This window comes from Rattus norvegicus, chromosome 3 (assembly GCF_021556685.1).
Source record: "Rattus norvegicus strain SHRSP/BbbUtx chromosome 3, alternate assembly SHRSP_T2T, whole genome shotgun sequence".
Taxonomy (NCBI): domain Eukaryota; kingdom Metazoa; phylum Chordata; class Mammalia; order Rodentia; family Muridae; genus Rattus; species Rattus norvegicus.
This window is the reverse complement of record NC_141536.1, coordinates 45,278,174-45,290,643: the sequence shown is the minus strand read 5'-3', so window position 1 is coordinate 45,290,643 and position 12,470 is coordinate 45,278,174. Positions and strand designations below refer to the sequence as shown.

The 12,470-nt window shown below is 38.4% G+C and overlaps 1 protein-coding gene across 7 annotated transcripts in view; it reads right to left on the bottom strand.

The window, feature by feature from the left end:
• Positions 1-11,323, bottom strand: part of Tank (TRAF family member-associated NFKB activator) — a 76,489-nt gene extending 65,166 nt beyond the window's left edge. For 2 of the 7 annotated variants that reach the window (XM_087649346.1, XM_087649357.1), the window contains exon 1: positions 11,042-11,211. The gene's annotated coding sequence lies outside the window, so the exon portion shown is untranslated. 7 annotated transcript variants of the gene reach the window in all.
• Between the last annotated feature and the right edge of the window lie 1,147 nt (positions 11,324-12,470).

Below are 12,470 nucleotides of genomic sequence, written 5' to 3'. Positions count from 1 at the left end.
CAAAATACAAAAGTTGAAGTGAAGCTATCTGGAGGAGCAAGAGGGGCTGATGGGAAGAGGGAGGCCTAAGAAAGGGAGGGTAAGGGGTGTGGGGACATTTGATCAATGTACAATATATGCTTTATGAGAACTTTTAAAACTATGTTGGATACCATTGGTAAAATTACTTTTGTGTGTTTGTATATGCAGGCATGCATGTGTTTCTAAACATGTGCTTGCACACACATGCATGCATGCCTGTAGAGGGTGAAGATTGGCTTTGGGTGTTGCTCCTCAGGCATGGCCATCCTTATTGTTTTTTGAGACTTGGTTTCTCATTAGGACCTGGGGCTGGCTCACTGATTAGAATAAGCTTTCTGGCTGTGGGGTCCCAGGGATTTGCCTATTTCCACTTCTCCAGGGCTGGGATACAACTGGCCTTTTATCATAGGTATTGATGCTTAAACTTGGTTCTTTATGCCTGTGAAGCACTTTGCTGACTGAACTATCTCCCCAGCCCCAGGACTGTAAAATTCTAAGAAGCAAATGTATTTATGATTCCACATTTAAAATATAATGAGTTAAGATATTTGAGGGATAATCATTTTAAACAGTCATGCAATTCTCCTTGCTCGTTAATATATACTTCTTGCTAGTAAGCAGTGACATGGGTATTGATGTTGGTAGTCCGGGGAACTGCAAGCTTTAAAAAAAAATACCTTGTGGCCTGTGAAAGTTTTAGTCATAGCTTAACATAATTTAGAATGACCTGGGGAGGGAGTCCTTGTGAGGGATTGTCTGGTTCAGCCTGTAGACTTTTCTGTTGGGTGTTATCTTTATTAAAGTAATTGAGGCGGATAAACCTGCTGACTTGGGTGGCTGCATTCCCTAGGCCTGGGCTCCTGAACTATATAAGAGTAAGGAAAGCAAGCTGTGTGGAAGCAAACATCCATTGACTGTCTGCTCTTGATTGTGGATGTGAGCGGCTGTTTGATGTTCCTGCTGTCTTTACTTCCCTGCAACGATGGACGGTAACCTGAGATTGTGAGCCAAATAAACCCCTTTTCTTCTGAGTTGCTTTTGTTAGAGTATTTTATCATAGTACTGGGAAAGGGGATGAAAACAGGACCTATTTTTGAAGCTAAAGTATTTTATGCATTTAAAGTGTTTAAAATATTTTTTAAGTATTTTACAGAGAGTTCTGAATATAAATCTAGGAGCAAGGAAACGTGCCAATACAGATGTTTCCTATAGTTGGGAATGTCAGGTATTAGATAAACCTCTGATGTGAAATATCAGAGTTAACATGGTGCCTTTTGATTTACAATCACATCTGGGGTGAGTTTTTTGCATCTTAGACTCTCCGACTGAAGTGTTTTGTTTTTAAATATGAATATTCGCAGTATCACAGGGAGCTGAAGGTTAAGGCCAATACCAAATACATGTGGTTGAGCAGATGCTATTCACTTGCTGAGGTTGGTCTGAGTTTTCCCAGAGAAATGCTTTCTTTTTCCTACCTTGCACAATGGCACTGTTAAAATCCCCTGAAAACCCTGCTGATAAGACACTGTCTGGAAGCATTGGACATGCCCTTGGCTGTGTGAAGGCAAGCAAGTCTGGCTGAAGAAATGGGGGAAATCTCACAGTCCTGGGGTACCTGCCTATCAGACAGTAACTGTTACTATGTGTGACCTACAGGTGGTGTTTTGGCCCTAGTGTTCCCGGTTAGTGTCTTTATTATTTGTTTGGGGGTTAGGATTTGGAGGATAACAATGTCGTAATGCGAGGGAGAGATATGATGCTCTACATCCGATTATGTGGGTAACGAGAGGACAGGATTAGACAGCCGGGGCATCGAGTCTCTGTCAAAGCTGATGCTTTACATACGCTTCCTAGTAAGAAAAGACCCACAGTAGTTTCTACTTAGCCGGGCATTCTTTTTCATAGTGAAAAGCACACAGTCTGTGTAAGGGATCTCACGTTAGCCCAACCCCCACAGTGCCAGAGCTGATGAATATCAGTTTCAAGTGAAGACTTAGCCGTGAACCGCGCATGTCTCTGTGGTGTCTCAGTTCGAGATCCGTGCTGAAGAACAAGTAACCACCAGGCAGAGAACCAGGGAGAACCCCTGCATCCAATTAGAAAGGGCTCCTGGGCTTCAGATAAGTAAATAGAAGCCGAGTAGTGGCTCCGAGCCTTTAATCCCAGCACTCAGGAGGCAGAGGCAGGCAGATCTCTGTGAATTTGAGGCCAGTCTCATCTGCATAGTGGCTTCTAGGACAGTTAGAGCTACACAATGAGATCCTATCTTAAAAAATAAAGCAAAATACAAAAGAGCAACGCGAGACAAAGCGTGCCTTTGAGAAGACTATGCAGCATAAAGGACACACAAGACAGTGAACACTTTGGAAATGATTTATAGCAGTGGCAAATAAAAATTCCATATATATATATATATTCCTCAATGTTACAGCCTGTTTCCACTGCCACCCTTTGTTCAAACCACCATTAATTCATAACAACATAACAACATACTGGCATTATATCTATTTTCATTTTGTCTCTCATCAAAATTTAATGTTACCATGTTCCTAGATTTTTAATCACCTACAGTCACTCTATGCCATCTCATCACCTTAACATAAAAATCCCAACCACAAGCCTGGAATGAGTACTAGTCCCACGTCTCTACATGGGATCCCAGCACTCAGGCAGTCAAGGCAGGGGATCAAGGAATTCAAAGTCAACCTTCGCACATAGAGTTTGAGCCAAGCTGAGCTACATGAAACCTTGTCTCAAAAGAAAACAAGCTTCCTTATTTGGGGCTGAGTATGTGGCCTGTTTAGAGTGCTGGCCTTACATACACAAAACCTTGTGCTTTATCACAGAGTTTCACAAACCACGTGCGGCATTGTGCACCTCTAGTGCACTCAGGAGCTAGAGGCAGGATCAAAAGTTCAAGGCCATCTTCAGTTACAAGTTCTAATTCGGCCCGGGCTACATGACACTCTGCCTTTCCGGGGAGACAGAAAGAGCCCAAGACAAAATGAGAATCTTGGAAGTACCAAGAGAACCAGAAGAGGAGCCAGGCTACAGTGACACACAACTGTAGTCTCAGGGGAAGGTAGAGGCCAATCTTAGAAGCACAGCAAGCCTGGGGCTAGCCTGGGCTACACAAGTCCCTACCTATCTGTCTGTCTGTCTACCTACCTATCTCAAAAAAGATGTGTCATTCTATCTGCAACCAATTATTATTAAGATTAGTGGTAGTATGGTGGCTAGACATAAGGTTCAGTGGTTAAGATCACTGGGAGCTTTCCCAAAGCACGACACAGTGGCTCACAACAGTCTGTAACTTTCAGCAGTCTGTAATACAGTTCCAGGGGATCAGATACCATCTTCTGGGCTCCAGGGACACATGGTATATAGACATACAAAAAGACATATCAAAACAAGCTAATGACATGCTAAAAATACAGGAGAAAAATTATCAACGAAGAATTCTATATCCAGCAAAACTATCCTACAGAAAAAATTAAAGAGAACAAAGACACTTTGACATCAAATAAAAGTCGAAGGAATTTGTTGTTAGCAGATTAACCTAAAGAGTGATAAAGAAAGTACTGGAAAATGAAAAATTTAAAAGCCTACTAGAGGGGTTGGGGATTTAGCTCAGTGGTAGAGTGCTTGCCTAGGAAGCGCAAGGCCCTGGGTTCCGTCCCCAGCTCCAAAAAAAAAGAAAAAGAAAAAAAAAAGCCTACTAGAATTGAAACCACACAAAGAAACAACAGCAAAAAAACAAAAACAAAAACAAAAGCAAACAAAAAACAAAAAACAAAATCAAAACAAAAACAAAACCTTTTGTTCTATGTGATATAAATCAATCAACTATGTGAATATAAATTCCAGCATGATTCAATATTTATGTATAGTTTCTTTTTTACTTTCTACGTAAGCATACAATATAGAAAGATAGATAACTTGCAAGAAAGCATAAGAGAGAGATTAAACCAATAGGACAGTTTATGGATGTTACTAAAACTAAACCTGTATTCATTTAAATTATCTTAATTTCCATGTGACCCCTAAAAATATCTTTAAAAACAAATATGGAATAGAAAAATGAAAAGGGGCTAAAAGGGTGTAAAGAATCAGTTAAATAGGGAAGGTGGAAGTAATTTAGGAAGGAAGGAATTGACAGTTTGTAAGAGTATGCAGAGGCATTTGCTAGTTAAGGCAATGGCGTCTGGGAACCGGATTACAAGGGTGATTCAAGCAGTCCACGAAGGGGCTTCTCTTGAGAACATGGACCTCTGCTGTCAGCAGTGATTATGCTCGAGACGCTGTCATCAGCTGCTGGGTCAGGCAGAAAGTCACCAGCTTGCATTCACAGAATAGTTTAAGGAAGTGACAATGATGTCAGAACATCTTCAGTGCAAACATGAAGCTATTGAGAAGGACGTCGACCAGGCAAGCTACCAAATGAGTTGAATCACCCATTGTTACAGCATAGCATCTAAGAACATAAAGGTAATTCTTTGATACTGAGGAGGAATTATCTCACACCGTTGTGCTGTGAGCCTTATTTTCCATTTGAACTTCTGAAGTTAAGTTAGAATAATTGGTTCTAACATATGATTTCTCCTAAAAAGAAGCTCAGTGGTTGAATTTTGGAAATTCTTCTGGAAACAGACTAGCCGTGTTTTTATCGAATTTTAAAGTTGCCTTATTTAATTTGACATTAAAGCAAAATTAAAAGATAGCTGAGTTTTTCTCATGAACTTTGAATGTCAAAAGCCATTTTTGTCTAAACTGATCCTCAACCAAATACTTAGTAATATTTTAATTTCAGAACTAGGCCTTCCATTGTAAATGCATGAAATGATTAATAAGCCTTTAAAGATTATTTTCTTTCAATAATGAAATATTTAAATTTCACTATAAGAATGTTGATAGGCAATATCTAGGCTTTTCTTTGCCAGTAAGTCAGAGATGTTATTTCTATTTATTTTACAAATTCCTCAGTGTCGACCTATCAGATCTGAGCAGCCTCGACTTCTTGCCTTGCCTTAGACTGATAAGGCTTCTTGTTGTCTGTTACTCTTGATTAAATGCATTTGGCTTATTTTGTAACTTTATAGCTTTTTGTAACTTTGTTAGCCATTCACTTTTATGTTTGACTTCATTTCTAAATATAATATCACTTGAATTATTGAAAGTGATTATGGAATAAGGCTGTGACATGGTGAAAAAAGTAGTTCATTGAGGTTTTTTGTTTTTGTTTTGTTTTATTTTGTTTTTTTTTAAGTGACATGATGATTCATCTACTCTTAAGCCTGGATATTTTTTACTTTGGACTTTTAAAAAAGAAATATTTTATAAGAAATACATTCATTGAGTAGTAAGTGGAAGAAGTCTTATTAGTGATTACTTCAAAAATAGATAAAAGACAGAGCTTGGCCAATGGAAAATCTAACATAATTGAACGATCAAACTATGTTATCTAGAAGACACTTTAGATAAAAAGGCACACAGAGGTAAAAGTGAAAGACGTGGACAGGAGAGATGGCTCAACGTATAAAGAGTTTGCCAGGGCTGGAGAGATGGCTCATTGGTTAGCAGCATTGACTGTGCTTCCAGAGGCCCTGAGTTCAATTCCCAGCAACCACATGGTGGCTCACAACCATCTGTAATGGGATCTGATGCCCTCTGCTGGTGTGTCTGAAGAGTTTGCCATGTGAGTATGAGGATTCAAGTTTGAATCCTCAGAACTATATAAAGCCAGATGCTATAGCAAATGTCTATAATATCAACACCTTTATGAGGAGATGGGAGACAGAGACAGGAAAATCCCTGGGCTTGGGGGTCCAGTAACTTGGCCTATGCAGTGGGAAACAAATAAAACAAAACTATGAACACCTTCCTCAAAAATGGAAGAAGGTGAGAGCCACTGGCATTTGAGGGCGTCCTCTGACCTCCACAGATGCACCATGATGTGTATGCACATGAATTCACACATGGGAATGCTTACACACACACACACACACACACACACAAACATGTACACATTGTGTGCAAACACACAAAAATATAATAATAATAATAATAATAATAATAAAATTTGAAAAATATTTCTGAGTAATCGAATGAAATATGGGTGACTGTACTAATATTAGACAGAATATATGTCGAGTAAAAACATTCCATAGGAGACAAATAATAATATATATATATACATATATACATACACACACATATATATGCATATCCACATACACACATATTAAGAATCATTCACCAAGAAGATATAACAATTGTACATATGAACAGCAAAGAGAGCCCTAGAGAAATTGAGAAGAACATTTATAACATTGAAAAGAGAAACAGACTACAGTAGTCCTTGGAGATTGCATTATGCCACATTTGATGATAAGTAGAAAAATGGACCAGAGGGGAACGGCAACTGAAACAGTACTGTGAGCCAACTGGGCCAAAGCGGTGTAAACAGAGCACTGTGCCAAAAGGAAGCAGAAGACAGTCTCTGCGAGTGGACGAGGACTCTTCTCCTGGATAGAGCAAATACTGCTCCTTCCAAAGTCTCACCGTACGGCAGAAAACAGAAGTCATATGAAATCTTTTCCCAGCCAAGATGGAAAGAAGCTGGAAGTCAATAATCGAAGGAAAACTGGAAGAGACATAAATTTTTGAAAACTGACACGTTCTTGAGCCAGAACAGAAATCACAAAAGAAAGAAGATTTTGTTAGAAGGTTAATGAAAGCAAAACTGCAGCACATGAAGGCTCACATAGTTTTTAAAAGTGCTTCATGGAACACTAATATCAATTGACATCTGTGTTGAAAAGAAAACCCGAGGGTGATGAGACAGCTCAGTGGCTATGAAGGCGCTCATCACCAGCCTGATCACAAGCAAGGTAGAAGGAAAAAGCTGACACCCTCTAGGTGCCTCTGATCACCACACCCAGTAAATACATAAATGTGATTTTAAAAAAGTAAGAAAGAAAGGAAGGAAGGAAGGAAGGAAGGAAGGAAGGAAGGAAGGAAGGAAGGAAGGAAAAAAAGAAAAGAAAAGAGAAGAGAAGAAAAGAAGGGGAAGGAAGGGGAAGGAAGGGGAGCCTAGGGTGGGGAGCTAGCTCTGCTGATAAAGCACTTCCTTACAAGACTGGGAACCCAAGATGATCTCCAGAGCCAGTGAAAACAAGTAAGAGGGCATGGTGATGGGGCTCTTGTAATTCCATTGCTAGAGAACCAGAGACAGGTAGAATAAAGTGAAACCCTGCATACTCCAAAGAACTAGAAAAAGACAAACAAATCATCAGGGGAAAGGGTCTAACAGACACTAGAGGAGAGATAGGCAGAATAAATAATAAAAAATGTTTAAAGACTCAATAAAATAAAAAGATCTAGATTTGTTTTACTTATGCTAATAGAGATGTCAACAGCGGTGACTCTGGTTTAAAGGTAGGAAGTAGGATCACACACAGCCACACATACATATATTGTCTATAATATATAAAATGTAATATGTATAGTGTCTATAATACATATATTGTCTATCATGGTTCCTGCCTGATTTTTTTTCTAAATCTAAAATTGTTCTAAAATAATTTTACTGACCTAAATAGCTTCACGATTAAAGAGAGAGTAAAACTGCAGTTAAAACCTGTAAAGTTACCTACTGAGTTCTTATGAGAATCTGGGGTCAGTCCTTAGCTCTCCTCACCTCCACCCATGCACACCCCAAAGCCAAGCCACACAGCCTCGCTAGAACTATGAAGCTATGCTAATGTGATAGTGACATATAACTATTTATCAGATGTAGTTAAAGTGGTCCTAAACCTTCTATAGCCTTAAAAATATTATTAGAAAATGGTAAAGAATTAAAAATATATATAACCTAAACACTCAAACCAGTAACTAGGAAGAGTAAAAAAGAAATCTTTAAAATATCATGAAAATATTAGTAAAGATAAGACCAAAAGCTGTTCTGTAAGAAGCTAAGTTAAAATGTCACATCCAAGGGATTAGTTCCGTGATATGACCAATCAAGAAAGAGAGAGAGAGAAAATACAAATAGAAAAAAAAAAGTGAGCACCGAAAGGATTATCTATACAGTTACAGAAATTATTTTTAAAAAGTGTAGGTCAATATTGTGTGCATCAATGCGTTTGAAAAAAATTGAACAGAATTGTTTTTAAAAATAATTGTTTTCGGGCTGGAGAGATGGCTCAGTGGTTAAGAGCACTGACTGCTCTTCCAGAGGTCCTGAGTTCAATTCCCAGCAACAACATGGTGGCTCACAACCATCTGTAATGGGATACACTGCCCTCTTCTGATGTGTCTGAAGACAGCAACAGTGTACTTAGAAATAAATAAATAAATCTTTAAAAAAAATAATTGTTTTCAGACAAAACCTAAACTATGTAAAAAGGGGGGCATTAAATTTGCTCTGATCAACAACAGTAGAAGATACTGGGAAAATGTTTTAATGAACTATCTGTTGGGGCTGGGATGCCGAGGTCGATGCTCTGGGTTTATTCCTTAAACGTTTCAGGGAACAGACCACATGCATGAAACTTGTTAGAATTTGAAGTGTTTTGGCCTTTTCCTTGTTTTACTTTCTGAAAGGAAACTTTGGTAGACAAATTCCTTACTGATAGGTGCCATGAGATGAAAATCTGGATGAAATTTGCCTTCTGTCTATGAATGCAAAAATTCTCAGCAAACCACAAACGTTTGCTTTTCGGTATACACTTCCTTAATGTAAACTGCATTCATGCTAACCAATTTGGACACACATTTTGCAGACCCTCTTTGGATGTAATGTTCGAAAGCTGTTTGCAGGGAGCGTACGAACAGCTGCTTTTTTGTAACTCTGGGTGCTCGCCCTAGATAGGGCTCCTTGGCTTCCACCACACTGTTTTCATTCTTTCCTGGTAGTTTGAGCTGTAAACTGGATATGAAGCCAAAATGATAGGAGAGAGGCGTCTAAGCATGTGGATGGAAGAGAAATAGGAAATGTGTAGGCTCGGTTTGATCAACCAGTTTATTATTTTAATCTGAGAAACAATGGAGTACAGTTTCTAACTATAAAATCAGCTCTGTCAGGGAAACACAAGGGCAACCTGTTTTCTTCGAAGTCTTTTAAAACGGCAGATTGCTGCCTCGTTTGAAATGCCAAACTCACACAGTTGTCTCTAAAGTTATCAAAGACATTGGATTTTTTTAAACATGAAACTTTGATATTGCCTATTAAATGTACCCCTAATAAATCAGGATATTGGTAATTATTTGGGCTTCTTTTTTTAATCATGAAAGCTTTTACCTCAAACCAATAGCCAATCTCATTCTTCATATTAACCACTAGGGAAATTCCTCTGAGATCAGAAATGTAACAGTCGACTGCTTTTTCCTGTGTTATGAAGCCCTGATCCAGAAATTCTAGCTGCTATGCTGAAGGATGGGAAGGAGGAAGCAAGTCCACATATTTTTCTTTTTAATCTGAAAAGGTCATGTGAATTATATAATTTAGAAAAAATTAGAGATCAATAAAATGACTACATAAAATTATGAGATCAAGATGTTAGCAGTAGTTAAAACACACCAGAAAGAAGATCCTTACACAGATAATTCCCCTAGTGCACACATCAGAAAGGGACAAAGCAAACTAGCCTGGAACACGTTCTACAATTTATATGTATAATGTATAATGCAAAGGACTCCATATGTTTACCGGAGTCCCATCCTCAATGCATAGAAAGACAGGATGTTCACAGACAGGAAGGTTTTAAATGGCACGGACACATTTCTAAAATTCCAACCAGAATTTTTTCCCCAGGGGAATTTAACAGTTGTTTTGAGTCATCTTGGTAACCATAAATCACAAACGTTTAAGAGAAATAACTGGACATTTCTCTAGAACCCCAGTTGGCTTCTGGGCATACGTTTTGAGTGTGTTGAGCTGATACAGAGTTCCACATTCCCAGAGGCAGACTAGTATTTCTTGCTATGTACACTCACGGAACTGTAACCCTAGCGATGGCAGAGGACGAGTGAGAAGGGAGACGGTTTCCAGTGATGACGTGATTATTCTGTAACTCAGATGAATTTGTTTTCTCTCTTCCCCATCCTACTCCAGCTTGGGTAAAACATCTCAAACACAGTTTCAGTATCGTAAGAAGACAGGTTGGTTAGTGATAAAAAGCCAGGTAAAATGAAATGGTATGACTTTTTATTTAAGTAAGTCTTGTCTGACTATACCACTGAAAACATGTGATCCTTTTCTTTTAGCAGACACTCTTATTGAGTGTCTAGAAACTATTTAATACAACAACACTGAAAAGAGTTCTTGATATTTAGTTTGAAATTGTCCTTGAGAAAATAATGTGATGTGATCTTCAATTTTAATTGTGGTGATGGAAATAAAAGGGTCTGTTGGAAACAGCATAAGCTTTGATTACTGTAATTACAATAGCTTGTAAAGCTAATACTTGATGTCATACATGTTCATTATTACATAGTTCTTATGAGAGTAAAAGTACTAATGCTAGTTTGGCATTTAGAAAGACACATTCGATCAGGCTGGAATTGATTTTTCTTAAATATAAGCAAAAAGTAGGACTATATATACTTTTAATTTACTTTCGACATAGTAAGCTTTATGTAACCTAACTTGGGCCAAATATCTCTCAGTCTCACAATACATACATACATACATACACACACACATCATACACACACACACACACATGTATATCACTTCTTGAGAAGACTCACATATCAGATAAAGACTTTTAAAACTCATTTCAATTAAAGACATAACCCATTCTATCTTAAAAATTAGGCAAAGAGTAAAAGAGTCACAGTGCTTTAAAGACTGTTTGGATCCCTCTAATTCTGACGACGATGCCAAAAGGCATCGCTGACTCGTGCCTGGGACCACCTAGTTGGCTGGTGCCGGAGTGGAGTAGATCTTACCACACTTAAGGCACCCCAACCTCCTTACTAAGCTAAGAATCGAAAGAAATTAGTAAGAGTTGATTACCTCTTCTCCAGGTGACAAGTTTTCCTTCACTGACTGTGTCTCTTTAAAGACAGGCACGGACACATTCTGGAAACCGTTTGCACAGGCTCTACCAGATGCTGCCCAAACTGTCCTGAGCTCTCCCTTGTGTGGAAGGAACTGGGGACTTCCACTGAGAAATCCCCTGACTTGAAGACTTCCTTATTTGTAGCTATCAACAGCCAATCATGGCAAAATATTGAAATGAAGCAAAAACTACCAGAAAATGTTCTGAAACCACCCGTGACTCTAACTCTGACTTCCTTTTGAAGCAATGATATTTCACCTGAATAGTTAAGACATTTAAAAAAAAATCTAGAAATTACAAACATGAAAGTTTAATTTGGAAGAAGTGTTTTTCATGTAAAACGTTTTAAAAGTAAGCTTATTTGAAAAAAAATTGCCATTTTAGCCTTTAAGGAGTCACATTTGACCCCAAATCAAATTTATAAATAACAGGCAAAACCTAAATTTAAGTATATTTTTCTTTGCTTTCTGACTTACAAAGGTCGGTTGGATGAAGCCTAGAGAGAAAAAATAATAATAATAAGGTGTATCTTAAGATTCCAGAATGAGACTGTAAGTACTAGGAAGAAAAATAAAGCAAAAAAGGATTCTTTAGACAGGATTTCTAGTTTGACACGCAGGTCACTGTTGACACAGTTGAGCACGTGTTCCCACACCCTGGGGGAGTGTTTCTCTCGGACCGCATGGAACTAAACTGTGGGCTTTACATGTAAATGGAAGACAGCAATATCTGGACATTTTTCTTTGTTATAAAAATGGAAATGTCCTTAGACACGATCTGTTCCATTTCCCCTTATTGCAGATGATTAAACAGAGGAGGGAGAGTGCGCAATGTCACAAAGTTAGAAGCAATGGGCACTTGGAGTGGTCTGTCTCCAGGTGCAATTCATACGTACTGTACTGTGCTCCTTCACAGCAAGTTCAGGAGTCGGAACAAGATTGAGTCCTGGGGGTAGTCTCCCTGCTGAGTTCCCGAGTAAGTGTGCGGAGGCATCTCCCAAAACTCCAGTTAATGGAAACTAAAATTTCCAATTTCCGATTCATAGTCTAGTCCCTTTACTACTTTAAAGCACTATTGTCTCTTAAAATTGCATCTTAAACACATCAGAGATAATGCTGCATATGGTGGAATTATTCCTTCCCCAAAAATATTTTTTTTAAAGTTTCTAAAGTGCTGAATAAGCATGTGCTTAAAAACTCTTCTATGTGCTCGTAAAATACGCAGCGAAGCGTTTGTTTTCTTCCAGCTCTATGTGCTTGTCACACTCTCACCGAGGAATATCAAATACTAAACATGCTTTCGTGCAACGGGAAACTAAAATCTTACAAAGTAAATACAACGAAGTGAAACATCAAAAACTTAAGATAGCACTGGCGTGTGGAC